Genomic DNA, 24,157 nt, shown 5'->3' on the forward strand with positions numbered 1-24,157 from the left:
AAATGTGATATTTTTAAAGCGAGATAATATATATGGTAGTTTTCAGGGTTAATCTTAAGGGATAAAGGTATTTTATAATACTATTTATTTGTATAAAATTATGATTCTTAGTTTGCTAAAATATTTTTGTTTGTTCTAGTTTTCTGATGAGAGAATTTAATCAAGAAAAAGTTCTTTTAATTGAAAAAATAATTAAATTTTTAAGTTTAAAAAAAAGGCAACATCTTTTTATGGGTTATAATATTTAGCACATGATTTTATTGATAATCGATCTGACTCCTAGGTAGAAAAGCGTTTCGATCCAATCATAACAAAACTAATTCTATATATTTGACCCAATCCGATCTGAAAATCAAAATATATCCATGAAAAATAAAAAAAACACGATTTTATTTAAACCCAAATCTTTCAGATTTTTACAAGAGTTTATATATATTATAATTAGACAGGTGCGCCGAAGCCTAAATTGACGGCGGCGGTCTTTTTAAATTTTATGTCGGCGGCGCGCCGATTTTACCGCCACCGAGTAAATTGGCGTCAGTTGCGGCGCACTTTTAATTTAAAAAATTTATATAACTTATTAACTTATTTCTCATTTAATATATAACATTTTTTATAATTTATTTGGGCACTCTTAGTTCTAACACATGGTTAATATAGTTTAATTCATTTCTTAAATTATTTCCTGTTTCACTCTTATTTAATTTTATATATTTTCTCATTCTCAGAAATAGAATAAGGAATTGTTTTTTATTCAGATCAGAGTAACATTTAGTATTCTATTGATTTTTATTAAAACAAATTAAAATATAAATTTGTAATGCGAGCAAAATATAAGAAATCAGATTTGATAAAATTATAATTGTCATGTATAAATAGTATTTTATCAAGATTTGTGGACATAAAGAAATCATTTCCAGCAATGGAAAAAATTATTTTTTAATAAAAATTACTTTGCTATTCGTCCAATTTTAAGAAATATTCTTTAAAGCTACTATTTCAAAGCTTCTCTATATCGTTAAAATTAAGCCCACCATGTCTTTTTCTTATGTGGTCTGTCTATCATCTCTTATATTATTGCTTGTGCATTTAATAATTAAGCATTTGTATTGTATTTTTTAATATTTTTGGGCATATTTTGAAATTGGAAAAATAATTTTATGACACAAAATCTCGGATAACAACCTAATTTGCTAAACATCGACAAAAATTTTTTAAAATGTAATAATAATAACCCCCCACCCCCACCACTTATTATTTAATTTATAATGCATTAACGGAATCACGAGATCTAGTTCGATATCATAAACCAGAAATCATTTGGTTATATAGGGTGTAGTAAAACAATAAAAGAATTAAATTTTTAAAAAAGTAACTCCACTCAAATTTTTAGAAGCAGTTGCTTCGGACCCCCTCCGTAGTAGGGGCCACTCAATCTGATACTGTTTGAAGCATGTAATACGACACATAGTGCAATTTTTTTTAAATTGTTATTGATTTATTCTGGTTAATTATCCAAGGAACTACATTTCTCAGGCCTTAACAACGTATATGTTTATCCAAATTGAATAGGTTGTAATTACTGTTTAAAAATAATTGCGAATTTAAGGAACGAAGTAAATCTATTACATAAATTAACAATCCAGTCACCTCCTTACTTTTCCCAATCTTTTATTTATATGCATAAAATATTTAAATGCTTTAGGCCTAGTCTAGAGTTTTATTATAATTAGTTATCAAATATTTAGGAATTTCTACAATTGACTAATGATTAAAATGCCATATCTCCTAAACCTGTGCTCGGCACAACTTGAGAGTTTGTATATTTATTAATTATATAGCTTAAATAAAAAAAATGCCGATTTAATTTTATGACCATTACCTGTTTTTGACATTTGAAATTTTTTAACAATATTTAACGAACTTGTTTTGGAATTTGAAATTAAATATTTTTTTCTTCTTAATTATAATAAATGCCTAGTAAAAATATTTTAGAAAAATCTGAGGGGGTGGAGTTGAAACTCGTGTTGATTTGTATGGAATTCACCATATATAAAAATAATTTAAAATTAACAAAATTATTAAATACAATCAAACCATTAATATTGATATGACTGATTGAATTCAAAATTATAACAAATATTTCTAAACTAGATGTAACCCTGACCCACCTAAAATAAATTTCCAACTCGAAAATAATATATTACAGTGACCAGGCATAATTTATAAGTCGGGTAAGTAGATAGAGGTTTCAGGGTGAATCAGGTTTTTCAAACCTCTAATTTCGTACTCAAGATTATTTTCGATATTTAGTCTTAATTTAAATTTTATTACAGTCATGACATGTTAATTTCGAAGCAATGGGATTGAATTTTTTTTATTTTTTCGTAATTATAAGATCAAATTTATAATTTTTAGTTATATATTAACCCATTTTTGGTTGTTATTAATAATATATTACTTACATGCAATATAAGAATAAAGGCTATTAAATTTGGCATCTTTATGGTTCATATTATTGTGGTTATTAAAAAAAATTCAAAATGATTAAAATATTTTTTTGTAATGATATTTTCAAATTTTACATTGATGTTCAAGTCGAAATTTGGGTGCAACAATTTTGGAAGATTCAACAAGTTATTAATTATATAAATATATAACTTTTCTAGATGTCTTCTACATTCGATTTATTCACACTACTAATATCAACATGGTATAAAGTTATTTGCTCAGTATTTACAACCAACAGAATCTACTCATTTAACATAGATATATAGTAATTTAAAATTAATATCTACCCTTCCCTTGCTTTATAAAATAATTAAATATATTCAATTTATGGGTGTGTTCTTTGTCCAATCCCTTTTTTATCACTCCACAGATGTTAAGTAAAGGCCTGCCCACAAATGTGTGAAGGGATCCATATTCCCCCTTCTTCCATATTAAATATCCAGATGGATTATAGGATAACCTACGTATCACATAAATTTTTAATTGTTTCCGAATTTAAGTAAATGTTATTTATCGCAAACACATAACAATTTATTAAACAATAATATAATTTGCAAAACAACAACGATAATAGGGCCCATTTTTAAAATATATTGAGTGTCTAAAAACAATGTTCAACACTTACCTGGTTATATGGAATTGCTAATACGATTTGGGCCATTTTATAAAGAATAGATTTTTTTTTTTAAATTGTATTCCAAGGATTCTATAAAATTTTTGATTTATCTAGACGTTCCCGCTCAATTTTTTTTATAGTTATACAATTTCTTTATTTCATTCATTCATTCATTATCAAGCCAGAAATTGCACGAAGTGCAATTTCATTATTAACCAGGAGTTGTAGCATGCACCAAGTATATTCACTAGTATATAGATCCTATACATGATGTATACCCGTTTTATTATAGTGGACGGCACCACTAAGTAGTCAGCTAGCTTAGTAAAGAAGAGAGGAGTAAGAAAGAGAGGATCTATTACCGTTACCTGCAAGATTGTGTTAGGAATTGTAACCAATATTAATAATAATGTACCTGATGCCTGGTTAGATATTTAAGAGATGGAAAAAAGTAATTCTTATGTTAGGTAAGTATATCCTTGGAAGATAATGTTATGTCTGTATGGCGTGTCTCCGGAGACATATCTCAATCCCTGAAACCCATTATCCTAAGAGCTTACTATCTTTGTCTGATTTTTTCCTTCTTTTTATCTTCAATTATTGATGAAATAGGACAAAATTATTGCTGTAATAGTAATACAATTCATCGACCAAATTTATATATTGCAAACAATCATACACATTGTTTTCCAAATAAAACTTTCTGCTATCCGTTTAAATGTAATTTAAAAGGTTTAGATATTTCAGCATGCTCATAATGCCATAATAATTAATTCATTGTAAATAATGGAGGTTTTAAAAGAATTTATTATCTAAAAAATAAATTCTTTATATTCACAAAATATCGATAGTTGGTAGTAGAGATTGATTAATTTAAGTTATCCTTTATAAATTCTCTGAAAAGAGTATCAATAAATTAAAAGGGTAAAAATAATAATAGGGAAACACCGCCGCCGAAGGCGGTGGTATTTTTTTTAGGGGGGTAGGCAAGGGTTTTTGAAGGGGGTTTGCATCCAGTGAGAATCCTGTCATGTAGATGCTGTTTGTATTAAACAAGCGATGCTCGGGATCCTCATTATTTACCACATCATTATTATAGTGAATCCGGAATCGTCTCGACTTAGTATCCAATAATGTGATGACTAACGACATTATCCTGGTTCCTAGGTACTTAAAATCTGAAAGGTAAGAAATGCTTTGTTCCTGATATCTAGTGCTATTCATATTTTGTTTGGCTATAATCACCTATAACTGTCTTCTATTCACCTTATTTGGGTCAGTTATGGATCATTCACTTATACCACATAATTACCAAAAACATTTCAAAAAATAAGGGTGACATGATTATATCTACATAAATATACAAGTTAAGTGTTATTGATTTAGTCTATGTTCAATATTTAATAAGTATATGTAAATCAAGTATTCTATCACATGACAATTGGTATATATATATGTATGATTGATTTGTATATGACATTTATAACATTAATAATATATATAATATATCTAATTTATAACATATACCCACACATATGATTTTACATCTCCTCAATCAGCTGTTTTGTAGGTTTCCTAGCTCTTTGTGATTTCCGCATTTCTAGTTTTCCGTTATCTTCCACATTATCTAAAATCTCAAATATATCCGACTCTCTATTTTTTATATTTTCTTCCTCTCTCTCTGACTTCATTTTCTCCATTTTCTTCCTCTCTCTCTGACTCAATATTTTCTTTATTTTCTTCCACTGGCCCAGAATTCTCCATTTCTTTAGTTACCTCCCTTTTTCGAAGTTGAACCGCATGCTTTCGTACCATTCTATCCTTGCTTTCTACCAAATAAGAATATCTACCAGTTCTGGATTTTATAACTCCTTCTCTCCAACCTGAATTTATTTCATTATGCACCCATACCTGTTGTGCAATCTCAAATTTCCTCATTTGACTATGTTCATCATGCGCTGCTTTTTGTCGTATATTCGATTGTTCCATTTCATCCCTAACATTTGGATGTAACCAATTTAATCCCGTTTTTAAATTTCGCCCCAATAATAACTTTGCCAGTGAACGTCCAGTTGATTGATGTTCACCCATTCTATATGCTATCAAAACTTCTCCCATGGCTTTCTCAGGCTCCCTGATGTCTTTTCTAGTTGCAAAATATCGACTCTTGAGGGTTCGTATTGTTCTTTCCGCTAAAACGTTCGTTTTTGGATGGTACGGTGTTGTATGTATCAATTTAATATTTTTCTCGAAACAAAATTTTCGAAATTCTCCAGAAATAAATTGAGGTCCATTATCTGGTACAATTTGTCTAGTGTTCTAAACCGTGCGAACCATTTCCTTAAAGCCATGATCATTGTCGTGGACGTGGTCTATCTCATTAACTCAACCTCAACCCATTTAGTATGTGCATCAACTCCAACTAACCATGAATACGAATCAATAGGCCCCGCGAAATCCAAATGAATTCGTTCCCATGTCATATTAGATATGTTCCACGAATATAGAACCTCCATAATATTCGACCGGTTACTTTGACATGGCATACATTGACGAACATATTGTTCAATGTCTTTATGGCAATTAGGCCACCAACAATATATTCTAAAAACTGATTTCATAGCATTTATCTGGATGCCCTATGTGTATAATCGTTAATATTGATTTCCTCAAAACGGTTGGAATTACCAACTTCCCATTCCATTCAATAACATCATGATCTACTGACAATTCCTCTCTACGATTATAAAAACAAACTAACTCTGTATCTTTTTTCGCATCAAACTCCATCCTACACGCTCAATGTTTTTTTTAACTACTTTTTTAAACAAGCTATCATGCCTTGTTTCCTTCTGGAGTTCAACTTGACTAATATTTATATCGTGCAAATTTATAGCTCTGATTTTTAAGGCATGTTTTTGATCGTTATTTGATTCTATGCCTTCTACTGGCAGTTTAGATAAAGTATCAGCTACTTTATTTTCTTTTCCTGGAACATATTCAATATCAAAATCATATGCGGACATTTTCCAAGCCCAGCGCTTTAATCGACTATTGGATATTTTTGGTAGTTCCCGTTTATCACCAAATAATTTTTCCAACGTTTTGTGATCTGTTCGCAATATAAATTTTCGACCATAAATGAGTATGAAATTTTTCCATTCCAAACAAAAGTGCTCGTGCCTCTTTTTCTATTGGTGCATAATTTTTCACTGACTCCAATAATGTTCGCGAGGCAAATGCGATAGGATTTTCGCGAGGCAAATGCGATAGGTCAGCTAATACCTTTTTTTACTAAATGACACAACACAGCTCAAAAACCAGTGTTGGAGGCGTCACATTCCAATATAATTGGCAAGTTTGGCGAATATGGAATTAGCGTTTTATTTGTTGACAAAAGCTGTTTTATTTTATCAAATACCTCTTGTTCCCTGTCCGACCAACCCCAGCAACATTTAATGCTTGTTAATTTAAGTGGAGCGGCAATTCCATGCAAGATGTGGCAAAAATCTCTCATGATAATTCACAAGTCCTAAAAAAGATCGTAATTGGTGTATATTATTAGGAGTTGGTATCCTTCGAATAGCATCTATTTTTTCTTTCGCTGGGTGTATTCCATTTTTGTCTATTACAAAACCTAGAAAAGAAACTGATTCATTTAAAAAGTGTATTTTGGCCCATTTTGCCTTCATACCCACCTGTTTTAATTTCATTAATACTTTTTTTACGTTATTCTAATGTTCTACATCATTTTTCCCCGTTATGATAAAATCGTCAAGATATACTCCGGTCATTTGGCAGTCTTGTAATAAATTATCCAAATATCTTTGGAAAATGGTCGGCGCACTAGAAAGACCGAAAGACATACATTGATATTGGAAATAACCAATATGGGTTGATATGGTTAAGTATTCTTTTGAACTCTCTTTTATTGGTAATTGTAAATATGCATCTTTCAAATCTATTACCGTAAATTTCAACCCATCTTTTAATTTGGTTAAAAGATCATCCACCATTGGTATAATATGATAATCGTATAAAATATATAAAGTTAATGTCTCCTTAAAATCCTCACAAATCCTGATTTCTATATTTGTTTTGCGTACGTTTACTGTTGGAGTAGCCCTAGTCAAACGTTTTTTTGTTGGGTCAATCTCCTTCAATATTCCCGATTTAACCAATCTATCGAGTTCCATTTCAATTGGTTTTCGCAATGGAAAAGGTACTCTACGAGCTGGCCATGATTTCGGCCTTGCTGCCTCACTCATATGTATGCTAACTTCCATATCATTCACCGGTCCTGGCTTGTCATCAAAAACATTAAAAGATTCTGTCGCCATGCCAGCAATTTGTTTATCGGTTGTTATAACCTCTTTACTTGTGATACTACGTATAGTAACTTGTCGTGGGATAAACATATTAAATGCCAGTATCCATGGTAGTCCAAATAATGGTATGTCATTTGAACGGGCCACCACAATCGGTAGTGATCTGCTTATCTTTTCAAGACGAACCCTTACCATAGTCTCACCAACTACATCCAGCGGTTGGTTACCATATACTGACAAAGGTTTAATTGGTCCAAGCTTGGGTAGGCCAATTATATCCCAATATTGTTTCCCAATCACCGATACCTGTGCCCCCGTATAATAGTCAAATTTTATAGGTACTCCATTTATCCTAACAGATATCTTCGCATTATTTCTACCAATTTGGGAAATATTATTAATTGAATCTGATGAGTCATTGTCATCTTGATGCATAACATGTAACTTCTGTCCTTTACAATATTTAGCATAATGCCCTACCTTTTGGCAATTATAGCATTTCACCTTTGATGCAAAACATTGAAAAGGGGGGGGGGAGTCAGTTCTTCCACATTTTGAGCATTCATTGTACTTACACATATCATTATTGTTAAATTTACTGTTATCTCTGAACTTAAAATTATTATTATTATTATTGTAATAACTAAAATTTCCATTTTCTTTATTATTATTATATGGGTACTTTTGATTATAAAAATTTCCTTGATTATTCTCTATCTGCTTCTTAGGTTTATTGACTTTTTTTTTACCATCATATTTGTCACTTCATCTTCAGCCCTTTCCATTGCCAAAGCCATATTTAAAACCTGTTGAAAACTCACCTTTTCTCCCATGTCATTTATTCCATCTGGAAATCTGGTGCGAATATCTTTCTCCAATGCACCCATTTTGATTCCAGCCACCATCTGATCCCTCAATCTCCTATCCAGGTCAGATTCAAATTTACACTCTTGTGCCAATTTTTTAAGTCGGTCTGCAAACTCAGCAACTGCTTCACCACCCCCTCTTTTTATCCGAATAAACTTAATTCTCGAGCTGAATAACGTTGAAATAGGCTTAAATACTTTTTTGCCCACTTCAATTATCTCCTCATAATTAAGTTCTTTCAAAATTTTTGGATATACAAAGGCCTCATCTCTGCCTAATTACTAATCCCCATATAAGCAAATAATATTATTTTCTTGGTTTTATTTTTATTAATATACCTCTTACCTCCAACACATCATCTATATATTCAATATAATCTTGAATGTTGTTTTGTTTATCATAATTTTCAAATTTCATTTGTATAATATTATTTAGTTGATTAATATTATTCTTTCATTTGATATATTCAATTCACCACTAGTAATTGGTTTATCTTCTTTATTCATAATAAGAACGTCGCCAATATACAATTTCTTTATTTAATAAGTATATGTAAATCAAGTATTCTATGTTATATATTATATATGGATCGTCATTTATTTAGTAAGTATTAAGCATAAATAAAAACACACATAGTTTCATTTTTTTTATAAATATAATAACTTACCCTGTATAACCTATATTTTAAAGCAAACTAATGGATTTTTTAAAATTGTAAATTAATTTTTTATGAATGTTATATAAATAATTCATTTAAAATTAAAAAATATTGTAAATCAAATAAGCTAATATAAGATGATTCCATGTCATATCAAACAACTAATTTCTTTTCATTTCGATAGAATTTTGTAGAACCTTTTCCGTTGCGTCGAACCATTGAAGCTGAGTTGGACAGACTTTTAGACGAAGGCGTTATCGAGAAGGTGGATCCAACAATACCTCCAATCACTTGGGCTACGCCAACGGTTAATATCTTTAAGAAATCCGGTGCCGTACGGATATGCGAAGATTTTTGTTTAACAATCAACAAATATCTAGCGATCGATAACGATTTACTACCAACTCGTCGACCTAACAAATAAAATCGCGGGTGGTAAAATATTTTCAACAATAGATTTAAGAGATGCATTTTTACAATTCGGAGTTAGTCCAGAATGTAGGGACCTTTTAGTAATTTCGACACATGTCGGTTATTACCGATACCAAAGAATTTTTTTTGGTTTGACTAGCGCTCCGATAATATTCCAACGCTTTATGAAAAACCTATTAAAGGGAATTCCTATGGTTAGTGTATTTTTAGACGACATAATTATTGCAGGTGAGAATAATTCCGATCACATAGTTAATTTGGAAGAAGTATTAAGAAGATTTGAGAAGGCTGGACTGACCACGACAACCGATAAAATTAAAATCGGAGAAAAGTCAGTCACTTATTTAGGTCATGTTATTGACAGTTTCGGAATTCACCCTACAGAAGATAAGATTAGCGCTATAAAAAATTTTAAAACACCTTCCAATGTTAAAGAACTACGTTCATTTCTTGGAATAGTGAATTATCATGAGGCATTTATTAAAAATTTGCATTCTATTTGTGCGCCTTTACACCGACTAACGAGTAAAAATGTTGGTTCGTTTTGGTCAGCTAAAGAAAATGAAATATTTACTAAAGTTAAAAATATATTGTCAAAAGAAGATACAATAATTCCTTATTCAGCCGATATCCCTGTCGTGATTTCTTGTGACGCTTCCGAAGATGGTCTAGGAGCTGTTATTGCACACCGATTTCTTACTGGCCAGGAGAAACCGATTGCTTACGCATCGAGGACACTTTCGGCGGCTGAAAAGAATTATGCCACAATTGATCGGGAGGCTTCGGCGATCATGTTCGCTATCGAGAAGTTTCATCAATATATTTTTGGAAGACATTTTATCTTGGTTACTGATCATAAACCATTACAATATATTTTAGGTGATAAAAGAGATCTTAACAAAATAACAAATAACCGTTTAATACGGTGGGCGACGAAACTATTAAATTATGATTATGAGATAATATATAGACCAGGTAATCAAAATAAATGTGCCGATGCTCTGTCCCGTTTGGGGGTAGAGAAAGCAAAAACCAATGAAGTTACAAAAAAATTCGAAGAAGAAATCAGAGGATTAAAAATTAATTTAATAGAGGATTTATCTTTCAGACGCAGTAAAGTCGTAAGTGAAACGAGCAATGATATAAACCTAAAAGAGATTATTAAATTAATAAAAAATCATTGGTATATTGATAATATAAATAATTATTCGGAGATTGTAAAAAAATATATTTCGATTAAAGATAATATTTCGTTCGAAGAAGGATTATTATTTTATAATGATAGAATTATTATTCCAGATATTTTAAAAAAGGAACTCTTCTTGCTGGTAATGCAATCGGTAATGTGTTCGGTTCTATTCGGATGACTGCCTTTTGCAGTTTGATTTCACCTAATTTTTTTTTAAAAACTTGAGGGAATTTTGAAACAATCGTATTTAAAGAGGGAATATTCATATTCATATTTATTTTATTAATACGAACTTCTTCCGGTAGTTTTATATCAAATTCTCTAATGAAAGGCATCCCAAAAATAAGGGAATTCTCCCCTTTAACTACCCAAATAAGTAAAAATTTCGAAATATTTTTTACTTTGACTTCTACGGTACATTTACCTAGTACTTCGATTTGGATATGATTATATCCCACTAATTTATAAGCCGGTGATAGTTGTGGTCTGCCGATTCCAGGTGACCTCATCAATCACACTACACGCGGCGCCGGTATCAAACTCCATAGCTAGCTGCAACCCATTTATCTTCGCATCGATGGTAGCTTTATTTGAAAATGACAGGCGAGGTGTCCGTGGCAGAATCATTTGTATGGCATGGGTTCTACAATCTTTCGCTATGTGGTTTGCCTTACCGCAACGAAAGCATATCACTTTCTTTTGAATAGAGTTAGGTTTGATACTAGGTCTATAATTATTATTAGGAATATAATTCTTACTAAAGTGTTTATTATTATTGAATCTATTGACGTTAGTATAATTATTATTTCTAAAATAATTATTTTTCGAACCCTGTGATGGCTTATTTTTAATTATTTTATTAACTTCAGTCTGGGTTTCATTTTCCAACGAAGACAGCGCGATCGCTAAACGCACGGTCTCTTCAAAAGTAATATTGCCTTCGATATACTTTGACCGAAGTTCTTTGTCCAACTCAGGTAAGCCTACTCCTAGGATAAATATATCTCTTAAAAGTTCATCAAAAGGCGGTTTAAAATTACAAAGAGAACAGACAGTTTTAACCCTAATTGAAAAGTCAATAATCGTCTCATTACATCTTTTTAGCGTAAAATAAATTATCCTATTTACGAAAATGCTCGAACTATCCTTGAACACCAAATTTAAGCTTTTTATTAAAGTATCATAATTTATCATCTCTAAATTTATTGGAAAGTGAAAGTTCTTAATTTTGATAAGATTGTCTGTTCCGATATAGGCTAAAAGCAGGTCTTTTTTTGTATTTAAATCTATAATATTTCTTACTTTATAAATTAACTCCAAGTTAAATAAGTAGTCCTGAATATTTACTTTTTCTTTGACGAATTCTGGAATATGGAATTTAATAGGAACTACTTCCATTGAGTCTTTAACTTTAATAGGGACTACTTCCATTGAATCTTCAACTTTAATAGGAGCTACTTCCATTGAGTCTTTTACTTTGAATTTAATAAATCAAATAAATCTTCTCTAAAAATATCGACGCCAATGAAGTGTTTTATTAAATAAAAAGTAAGTAAAAGTATATTTAATACAAAATATCACGTATATATATATCATGAATTCAATCCTTCAGGTTATGTAATTTACAAACGAAAAGTTAATATTATATTCAATTTAAATTCAATTTATATTACAGTTCTCCCCACTATAAATTGAATTCATCGTGATAACGTAATGGGGGTTTCGAAACTCTTTTTTCAAGAGTTGTATTCTCATGTTCTGCCTTTTCCACTTCTTCGGTCACGTAACGGGTATTTCCTTCTCTTGTGTATGTGCATCCCTCAATTGATCTGCATGCTTGTTTTTAATGATCCCCTCTGATTCCACATCGTACAATATTGCGCTTTTTCGTTGTAACACTTTTCCTTCATGCCACCCTGCTGTCTTTTCGTTTGCTCCAAACTTTTTGCTGCTCTACTAACTCCCGAGGTTCAACACTTCTATCTTTGTAGTACTTTTGTTTCCATAGAGCGTTTTCCGTCCTTTCTCTAGTTGATAATTTCCACTGATCCAATGTCGTCCTAAGCGACCTTCCAAACATCATCTCGGCAGGAGATAGTTGCATTGGAAGTATTACGGTGAGTAATTAAAACATTTGCTAAATTTAACTGGTCCGGAGTCCCACATCTCCTTCCAGCATAGAAACGCGTCTTTATCGTCCGTATATATCGTTCAGCCAAACCATTCGATTTGGGGCTATAAGGGGCCGATCTAAAATGTTTTATATTGTTTTTAAAAAGAAACGTTTTGAATTCAGATCCAGTAAACTGAGTACCGTTATCTGAGACAATGTAGCGAGGTAACCCAAATCTAGCGAAATAATTACGCAGATTATTTATTACACTCGCCGAATTAATATGTGTTAAAATTGCAACTTCAACCCATTTGGTAAAAGCGTCTACGCAAATTAACCAATATTTTCCAGATACGGGGCCTGTCAAATCAATGTGTAATCGTTCCCAAGGTTGGGTAGGAATGTTCCAATTGTATAATGGCACTTCTTTAGCTCCCGGCCTTCCTTCTTGACAACTCTTACAACATTTAACAAAGTCTTCAACATCAGTATCGAGATTTGTCCAAAACACGTAATATCTACACAATGATTTCATCCCCACTATCCCAGGATGTCCTCGATGAATCACATATAAAACCTCCTTTTTTATTAGTTAGAATAATTTTTTTTAGCTACTAGTTAGCAATAATATATTGGCACTAATGGAGATGATATAAATATCCACATCTTTTACCCTTGGTCACTGCTATATAATTATTTATTAATGAAGAACTAAATCAATTTGAATATTAAATTTTATATTTATAACACGTCAATAATTGGAAATTTTGGCGAAAAACAAAAAAATATATTTTTTTATTTTAGTCATTTTATCCAATAAGTTTAAAACCAAGGAAATATCATGTCCAAAGTCCAGCCCATTTAGAAATTGTCTACAAGTTACTCAGCTCGGCCTGTATACTTTTGCCTGGCCCGTTATATTTTTTTAATAGTACCTGGCACGTTAAAACATTTTTAAAAGTCGCCCAATTTCGTTTAATTTTTTTATGCATTTTTTGGCTATCACAATTTTATCAATATCTTATTTTTTTCCCAAAATTGAGGCTGTAAATAACTTGTTAAATATATGATTTATATTTTAAAACTTTTCTAAAATTATCTTGCCAGATTAAAAACTATATTTTTCCCATTCCCCGCTCCCTCTTTTTTCCAAAAAACTGATTATCATTTTATTTTATTTAGTATCTATAAATATGTCAATGACTAAGCTTCCATAGAAACAAGGGAGGCATTCCTTCCCTTCAAATTTTTCCTAAAAAATTCTTAAAAAACTGAATATAACTTTATAATATGTTAAAAAAACTAATCATTTCGTTAAAAAATATTAATATAATTTTTATAACGTTAAAATTATTAATATTATTTTTACTAGGTTAAGAAGAATTACTATTATTTATACTACTTTAAAAAATTTACTATTATATTTACTAAGTTAAAAAAAATATATGTAAGGGAAGCAAATTTAATATTGATATTTTTTTTAATAAATAAAGAGAAAATCATGCCAATTTTAATTTTTAGTGCTGTAAAGTAAAGTCAAAAGTAACGCCGTTACTACATTCATTATCTTCTTTGAAGAAAAGTGACGCCATTCGTTACTTTCTTCTAGAGGTAACGAGTAACGGTAATGCTTTTCTTTTTTTTGAGTAACGGTAATGCAAATTAAAAATTTTTCTTAAAAAATAAAAACATATTTTATTATACTATAAAATTACTTTTATATATTTTTTATTATATTTAATTTAAGCTGAGGTTTTATCAACCACCATTCTTTCATTATTTTAAATTCTCGTTATTAAATTTTCAGTTGAATGTTAATCTAATTAATATTCAATCAAAATTCAAAGTAAATGTTTATAATAATATTATAATTCTATTTTAAGAATATTATGTCCATAGTTCTTACTTCTTCAGATAAAGATGTACACTTCCCTGACCCCAATTTGAAACATTTTTTAAACCAATAAAGAAAATTAAGGGTACATAGTTTACACTTTGTAAATGTAAATTATGTCCCAAAAGTATATGAAGGTAAAAAGATGAATTAATATATTATTATTTTAAACATTACTTTAATAATAGAATATTAAATCATGGGTATTATAAAATAACCATTAAAAGAAGTATTCTTTCATAATGTATTGAAAAGCTTAATCATGAAATTAAATTATATAGTATAGGGCTGAGAACTAACATTAGAAACCCAAAATTAACAAAATATTGGTTCAAAATATTATATTGTTTAAACAATATCTTCCATTATTGGTTTAACTTGTTAATAAATTTAAAGAAAAAAATAGTGTTTTTAAAAAATTTTGTTTAATAAATATGTATTTTTAAATAAATATATATGGAATAAAACTATGAAGCACTATTGTTTTAGAGAACTGAACCTAGATATTTTTCCTGATTCCTTTTTAAATGATAATTCTGAAAAAGATAAGAAATTGAAAAATTATCTTTGGCAATCATAATTTCAATTTTTAATGTTTTCCTTGACAATAAGCTTAGTGGGGGATCAAAAAATACAATTAAATTTTAGAAGATTTATCTTAAATTATTGAAAAAGCTAAGTTATTTTTAATAAAATATTTAGGAATTAATAAAATTATTAAAAAATTATAGACTGTACATTCCTCAAAAAGAGATTAATGAACATTTGAAGAGCAATAAAAACAAAAAATTAAAGCCAACCAGCTCACACTCATTGAGATGCAGAATCCTTATATTTCAAAGATAAAAATAGCACAATTAGCTGTTGATTAATTCGTTTTTAATTTTGTAATTGAAGAATTACAACTATTTTCAATTGTAGAAAGCATTGTATTTATTAATATTATCAAAATATTGTAGCCAATTAAAAATGTGATATCTAGGCCTACCCTCGTATTAAAAAATAACAAATATGACACCATGGCAAAGAAATTAGTATATTTATTGTGTATCCCAAAAATTGTCTTTATAACTGTGGATATCAAAATGGTATATAAAGTGTATATTTTATAGATTGATAATATTGTCTTTTAGAAAGTTCTTATCTAGGGATGACGATACACTGGCTACATCCAGGCACTCTTGAGAGGGTTTCAGCTTGTTTAGTTTGTAAAAGCCTAAACCAAAAAAACACATTAGATTATCTAGCAAAAATAATCTTTGAAATTTTTACCATATATAAGATACAAAATGTGACCAATTGCATTACCGGCAAGAAATTATATAAAAGCTTTCAAGTAAAATATAATATATGAACAAGGAGAGAAATCGGATGATGAAATAATTCTTCTGCCATTATTTGATCTATTTGAAAATCAAAATACTAATTATCATAAAAGATGTTTTTTTTATATTAAATTTATTTTTTTGATAATTTTCGAAAGTCGTAAAAAAAAATTGTCAAGAAAAATAAAAATATAAGGAGTTGAAACATCATAGAAATAAAACATTGTGATATAAGAATAAAATATTAATTTGTTGTGTAAGAAGATTATGTTAGATTATTTAAGAAATAAAACATTGATCATTGATCATTGAACAAATATTATTTGCGGTGAGTAAAAAATAATTATTGTGCAGGAATATTAAAATAGATAGAACTATAAAACATTTAGGAATAGCAAAATATATTGTAAGAAATAAAACATTTAAGAAATAAAACATTGTAAAATATATTATAAGAAAAAACACTAATGATAGTATGATATACTTAACTAAGCATCATTCATGTTCACCACACACTTTAAATCATTTCAAGTGTTGACACAATCTTCAAACTGTGCAGCCATTTTTAAGGAAAATATGAGAAGATATCTGATTAAGTTATAGCAAGATGGAACTCTTTTTATAACTCCATGAAATTAATAGTTTAATTAAGGAGAATTGCCAAAAATTTGAAGAATCTTGTGTTAAATCTGAATTACAGAGATTTTCAGATATGGACAAGTCGTGAATGAATATTGTGTTAGTGTTAATTAAGAAGTATGATATGTATATATATGATCTTATAGGTTATGGAACCGATTGCTATGGCTCTTTCAACTTTAGAGAGCGAAGAAAAAATGCAATTGGCATATCAAACTCCAACGATAACTATTATAATATTAAAACTTAAAAAAAATAGCTTTAAATAATTTCTAGTTTTGTAAATTTAATCCTAGAAAGCATAGATATTTAAAAAAGTAATGGGTTACTCGTTACTAATAATTAAATATTATATACAGAAATTATTTTTCTTTATTTTCCGGTGAAACGAAATAAAATTTGTTATCCTCAATCACAATATAGAATGCCAAGATTCAATATTATGTTAGAAGTTATTATTATAATTGTTAAGTTTTGAGTTGATTATTATAAAAAAAGGAAGATTAAATATTAAAATATATATAACATCAAACCTTTTTTGTATTTAGAAGTACGGGTAATTTTATTTTGAAATAGAATCAATTGAATAATAATTGCTGAATGAATTTTTAAAATGATTTTGTTTCGTATATATATCTTTTTTCTTTTAATATTCAAATAACATACATTTTTTTTAACCAAAAAAAAATTTGAATAACGAAAGAAATTAATAATTTTAACATACAATGCCCAACTAAAATTATTATATAATAATAATAATAACTAATTATAATATTCAAAATATAAAAAAAAGGAATTCATTATTTAAAAAAATGAATAAACACTACAATAATAACTAATTATAATATTCAAAAAAGTAATTACATAACAATATAAAAAAAATTAATAAAAAAAGGAATTAATTATTTAAAAAAATGAATAAATACAACACCATCCCCCTTAAAAACCCACTTGTGTGGAAGATTTAGGCTGGTCAATATCCTCCCTTACCGATAGCAGGGCATTGTTGTCTGAGGTTAACGCCGCAGTTGGACAGTAACGTAACTTGTGGGTGCCTCCGCAAAACCAACACTCCATTCATTCGACTTCTCCTGACCCAATCTTGATCTGTTCTGGTCTCATATCTTGGTCTTTTCGTTACTTCTTGCAATAACTCTCCATATCTTTGTTGTGCCTCCACCGTTCTATCCTTCGACTCTACGGATCTGTCAACCTCTCGTATTTCGATTTTAATAATTTTATTTCCTACTCTGACGAAGGAAGCCATCTAAAACAAATTACTATATAATTTAATTTTTAAAAAAAATTTTTTTTAATGATCTCCTATAATCTCTCAGATTCTCGTAATTATTTTATTCTTCTATACATTATGATTCTCATAACTATGTCTATCATCAATTCCATCTCGTCAGAAATTATGATTCTCATAATTATGTCCTTCATCAATTTATTATCCTTAGAATTATGATTCTCATTATTATGTCTATCATCAATTCCATATCGTCAGAAATTATGATTCTCATAACTATGTTTATCATCAATTCTATATTCTCTGAAATTATGATTCTCATAATTATGTCTATCATCAATTCCATATCGTCAGAAATTATGATTATCATAATTATGTCTATCATCAATTACCATCTCATTATATATATATATATATTTTCCTTAATCCTAAAACATTCTATCTATAATTATCTCCAATATTATTGCTCTAAGTATATAGGTCTTACTTGTTTGATATGTCTAGACCAAGTTCCCTTTTGTCCTTCAATTTCTACCGCAACTCCTTTTCTTCCTAAATTTCTCTTTACTATTCCCTTCCCCCATTTAATTGGACCATAAACATAAGAATCCAAACTAAGCTTCCAACCTTAAATTTCTCCTCATATGTATTATCCTTTTGTTTTATTTTTTCTTTCAAAAAATCTAATTCCATCCTTATTTTTCTACCTAAAATATCTCCGCGGGTGACTTCTCTTTGACTGTCTTAGTGTTATTGTAAGCTAATAACAATAACCACCATTTTCCTTCTCCATATTTTTCTTTCTTAAGCCAGCTTTTTACAATATACCATTCTCTCGGCCTGTCCAGTATTTCTCGGGTAATGTGGTGGCGATAATAAATGCTTAATATTCCACCTTTCACAAAATTGGTCAAACAATCTACCTTTAAACGCTGGTCCTCCATCCGAAACTAAAGTTTCCATTAATCCAAACTTACCTACAAAATCCTTTATTCTCGTAAAGGCTACTCTTGTCGTTAAACCTGACACCTGTTGACAATCTATCCATTTCGACCCAGCATCTACCATGATAAAATATTTTCTTTTTTCATATTCTAAAAAATCTACATGTATTCTTTTCCCTGGAACCCCAGTTTCTGGCCATTTATCTGTTTTATTTTTTGCTGGTACATTTGCCCACATGTTACAGGTATCATAACTTCTAGCTAAACTTTCTATTTCCCTATTCATCTGAGGCCACCAAATATATTCCCGTGCTTTATTTTTCATCCTTTCAATACCTTGGTGTCCTGTATGTATCGTTGCTAAAATATCTTTTCTTAACTTCCATGGAATTACTACACGATATCCTCTCATCAGACAATTGCCTTCAATATTTAATTCATTCTTAACTCTTTTGAATGCTTTGCCATTCTATGTCTCCTTTCAAACATGCTTTAATTCTCATTAATTCTTCATCTTGTTTAGATACATTATCTACCAGTTCCAAAGTTATCGGTTTCTCTCTAGTATCTACTTTCAAAGATCTTATAATATTATTCAGAGTTGTTAAAAGATACTTTTTAAATGGATCTAGATACAGATACATAGTCTCAAAAGTTATCTAGATACAGATACAGCGTCTAAAAAGTTATCAAGATACAGATACAATTTTAAAATGTATCTGTATACAGATACATTTTTTTATGCTCTTATAGGTTTGCATAAACCTAAATTAATATTATATTGTGAAAATTCATGAAATGAGCTAAAAATTTATTGACGCGATATAACATTTATCAGAATATAACTAAAATTATAATTTTAATATAATATATGAAAATATATGATTAAATAATTATTAGATTTCAGTAATAAAATATTTTCAAAATTTTGATCATTTAGGCATCCTCGTTTATCTGTGAAGACATTTTTAGCAACACTAAATAGTCTTTCCACAGGGACGCTTGAAGGAATTGTAGTGTTATATTTAATAAATAACAATTTTATATCAGTTCTTTAAAAATGCTAAAATCTCTACATTTATTTTTGAAAAAGTTATTTAAAATTTGTTGATTATCAAAATTTAAATCATTATTAGAAATTATATCTGCTGTAGGGTACTGAAAAAAATCTGAAATTAAATTATTTGTTTTTTTTGGCAGGTTATTTGCTTGCAGTCAGTTGATGACTTTGATAATTCACCAGCTAATCTTTGTATCAATTGTTTTCTTTTATAATGGCTGCATGCCATCTATAATAAAAGCAATAATTAAATCATCTAAAGTGCCTTGAGTTAAAGTCAAAGGTCTTTTAGCAAAAATATTATTGGAGGATGAGCCTTGCCAATATTTTCTTTAGTATTTTATTTTCCTTCCCCTTTTTTATTTTTGTTAACAAGGTTGGATATTTTCTCTTAAAATTTTAATTAGAATTTTAAATATATAATATCTATACCCTTATGTGCTTCACGATATTGCACGTTGAAGTCATACTGACGGATATTTTTGTATTTTTAGGTAGACACGGCAAACCTTTTACCATCAGAGAATTAATTGTTTTCTTTGTTTTGAGATATTATTTTAAAATATGCTCAATTTGGCCATGGTAAAGCAATAGAACTTGTTGCTTCCTCTTCTTCATCGATATAGATCTAAATAAATATATAAACTTAAAAATTTAGTTATAAAATAAAATTTACCATTTCCATATTGTAATATTAAAATTTGTATGGTTTATTGATAAACTCGGACATAATATTTAAATTAATGAATATTTATATATATTTTTTATATATAAGTTTTAATATTTTATATATATATAATTCTTTATTATAGTATTAATAAATATTAATATATAATATATATTTATTTATTTATTTCATAAGCTCATATGAAATAAAATAAATTTTACAGTCAAATATTTTTATTTATAATAAAAAAAGGGGTATATAAAATGTATCTTAAAAAGTATCTAAAAACATATACAGATACCTCTAAAAAAATATCTAGATACAGATACCTTTCTAAAAAATCTATCTTGATACAGATACAGATACTACATTTTTATATCTAGATACAGTATCTAGATACTTGTATCTAGATACTTTAACAACTCTGATATTATTAACTTCCTCTTCTGCTAAACATATTTCTACATTATTGGTTTTGGACTCTCTTTCTTCCTCTTCTGTTTCTTTTATGAATAATCTTGACAAAATATCTGGTAAACAATTTAATTTACCTTCTCTGTATCTAATTTCAAAATCAAAATTACCTACCAATAACAACCATTTTTGTAACCTGGGCGAAATCATTAACTCTTTATTATCTTTTCTAAATAGTCCTACCAACGGTTTGTGATCAGTATATAACAAAAACTTTCGACCCAATAAATACTCTCTACATTTAGTTAGACCAAACTTTACTGCTAACTCTTCCTTTTCTATAGTTGAATAATTTTTTTCTGCCTTATTTAACTGTCTTGACAAAAATAAAATAGGCTTCTCTATATTATCAATCATCTGTAACAATACTCCTCCTATACCTTCATTGGACGCATCAACTGCTAATATAATATCTAAATTCTCATTAAAACAATTTAATATAGGTTTCTCTACCATCTTTATTTTCAATCTTTCGAAACTTTTCTCCTGTGCTTCTCCCCATTCAAACTTTTTATTTCTCTTTAATAAATCATACAACGGAGTGGCAATTTCTGCAAAATTTTGAACAAAACGATGATAATAATTTGTTGCTTTTAAAAACGCCTGTACTTTCGTTTTATTAATCGGGGCTCTCGTAATTTCATTACCCTTAATAATATGTCCTAAATACTAAATTTCTTTTACTCCAAAAACACTCTTATTCATATTGGCTCTTAAACCATTTTCCAATATTATATCTAACACTTTAACCAATCTAGTATTGTGCTCTTCTTCTGTTTTACCCAATATCAGAACATCATCTAAATAATACATTACTCCTTTTATTCCCTGAAATAACGCCGTCATAGTCCTTTGAAAAATTGGCGCTGAAACTTTTAAACCAAATGGTAGCCTACAAAACGCAAATAAACCCCTATGTGTTGTTATCGTTAACATTTTACTTGTATTCTCATTAACTTTAATCTGTAAATACGCATTAGAGAAATCTATCTTTGAGAAAAAAATCGCTCCTTTCAAATTTGCCAACAGTTATTCTATTCTCGGTAAAGGATACTTTACCGTTATAATCCAAGGATTTAGTGAAATCCTATAATCTATGCATAGCCTTAGACTATTATCAGGTTTTTTTACTGGCACTAACGGTGTTGCCCATTCGCTATGTACTATCGGTTTTATTATACCTTCTTTTAGCCATTTATTTAATTCTGTATCAATCTCTTCTATCCAAGAAAATGGCAATCTTCTTACTACCCAAAATTTAGCCTGGTAATTCTCTAATAATTTTATATCTATTTCCACATTTTTTAATGTACCCAACTCTTCTTTAAAAACCTCCCAATGTTGATCTAAAATAATACTCATTGCTGTTTTTATTTTCGACAATCTCTTCCTGTTCTGCTGCTTTACTTCTCTGTCTGTTGATTTCGATTGGTGTTACCTCAATAGAATTTATATCTTTTGACATCTTATTCTCTTTGACTTTATATTTAATCAAAAACTCTGGTGTTCGATTTCTAAGTTTATCGAGAACTAATTCTTGTTTATCCTTAGGTAACTTAAATCTATCGAAATCACTCCTTATTATTTCACTATTATCAATAAATTCTGTTGTTCGATTTCTAAGTTTATCGAGAACTAATTCTTGTTTATCTTCTATACTAGGTAACTTAATTTTCTCAAAATCACTCCTTATTATTTCACTATTTTCATCATTATCTACAGGGATAGTTTCGAAAAAATTCCACCAATTATAAACTGGACCTAATGTTCTTATATCACACCAACCTAAAATTGGTTCAATCTTCAACGTAGTTATCCACAAATTTATACTTTTATTAACTCCTGGTAACCTTACCCTATAATACCCTAAAATTTTCACCACGCTACCATCCAATTGTTTGGCTCTTATCTTTTTTGTAACAAATTCTTTCTCTGGCCAAAATCTCATAAAATCCTTAATACTTATCAAACTAATTTCTGCTCCTGTATTTAGTAAAAAACAAATTTCTGCTTCATCCATATTTATCTTTACTCTCGGGCATCTATTCTTCATTAAAAAATTCTCTAATTCCATTTTTCGTACATCTACACAAGTTGCATTTTAAATTCTATATATTTCAAAATCTCTACTTTTTATTTTTATATCATTCCTTTTACCTATACTTCTATTAATATCGCTTGAATTATAATTATCAACGTTAAAACACTTTTTATTATCACAAAATTTATCGTTCAGATTACAATAATTATTCTTACTTGCACTAACACTATCAACATTATCCAAATTATCATTATTAAAATTAAAATACTTATTTTTACTACAATTATTAACATTAAAAAAATTATTATAATTATCAAATCTATCATTAAAATTAAAATGCGTATTATTACCTGAACTAAAATTAGAAAAACTATTATTACCAAATTTATTATTAAAATTAAAATATTTATTCTTATTTGCTACTAAATTATCAACATTAAAAAAATTATTATTATTACAAAATTCATTATTAAAATATTTCTTTCTTAGTCATTTGTTACATTTCTCTTGAGTGTGTCCATCCTGGATACAAATATTACATCTCACAATCATATTGTTTAATCTACATCTTATAGCTAAATGGCCATTCCTGCCACATCTCTCGCATTTCAAATCCTTTGTTAAATCACAATCACGCGACATATGGCCTGGCTGACCACAGCTATAGCAACTAATTCGTCTGAAAATCTCTCTACTTCTAGAAATGTTTATGTTTCTCTCCTTATTTTCCTCATTTAATATACTTTTTATCTTATCTAATTCCTTATTTTCTATTTTGATGTACGATGTATTTCTACCTAAATTTAAACCTAATAAAAATGCTAAAACTGAAATTATTATTACCATTATATTTTCCAACAATAAATTCCTTAAAATAATTTGACTTAAATATACAAAGAATTCAAAATAATTTTAATCACAAATAACTTAATGCTGCGGCCAAAATTATACAACAATGTAATTAATATTATGATTAAAATAAAAGCATAAAAAGTCATTAAAAATAAAAGAATATATATTTTTTAACCTTAAATACGCTGATATATAAAAAAAATTGACTTTTAATCACAATTTATTTCTTCTAAATATAATTGTATAGTCTATTTATTAGACTGAATATCTGCGGTCCCTGAATATGTTTACTTCGGAC

General features: G+C 28.8%; 1 long non-coding RNA gene across 1 annotated transcript; it reads right to left on the minus strand.

Annotated features, from left to right (window-relative positions):
- Window positions 1–19,576: 19,576 nt before the first annotated feature.
- Window positions 19,577–20,552, minus strand: LOC135928466 (uncharacterized). The gene is made up of 3 exons (XR_010572340.1): window positions 20,502–20,552; window positions 20,258–20,453; window positions 19,577–20,054 (listed from the first exon to the last, which is right to left on the minus strand). It is a non-coding gene; the product is annotated as an uncharacterized LOC135928466 (long non-coding RNA).
- Window positions 20,553–24,157: the final 3,605 nt, after the last annotated feature.

The sequence above is a fragment of the Gordionus sp. m RMFG-2023 genome, chromosome 4 (genome assembly GCF_954871325.1).
Source record: "Gordionus sp. m RMFG-2023 chromosome 4, tfGorSpeb1-WG-v2, whole genome shotgun sequence".
NCBI lineage: Eukaryota > Metazoa > Nematomorpha > Gordioida > Chordodea > Parachordodidae > Gordionus > Gordionus sp. m RMFG-2023.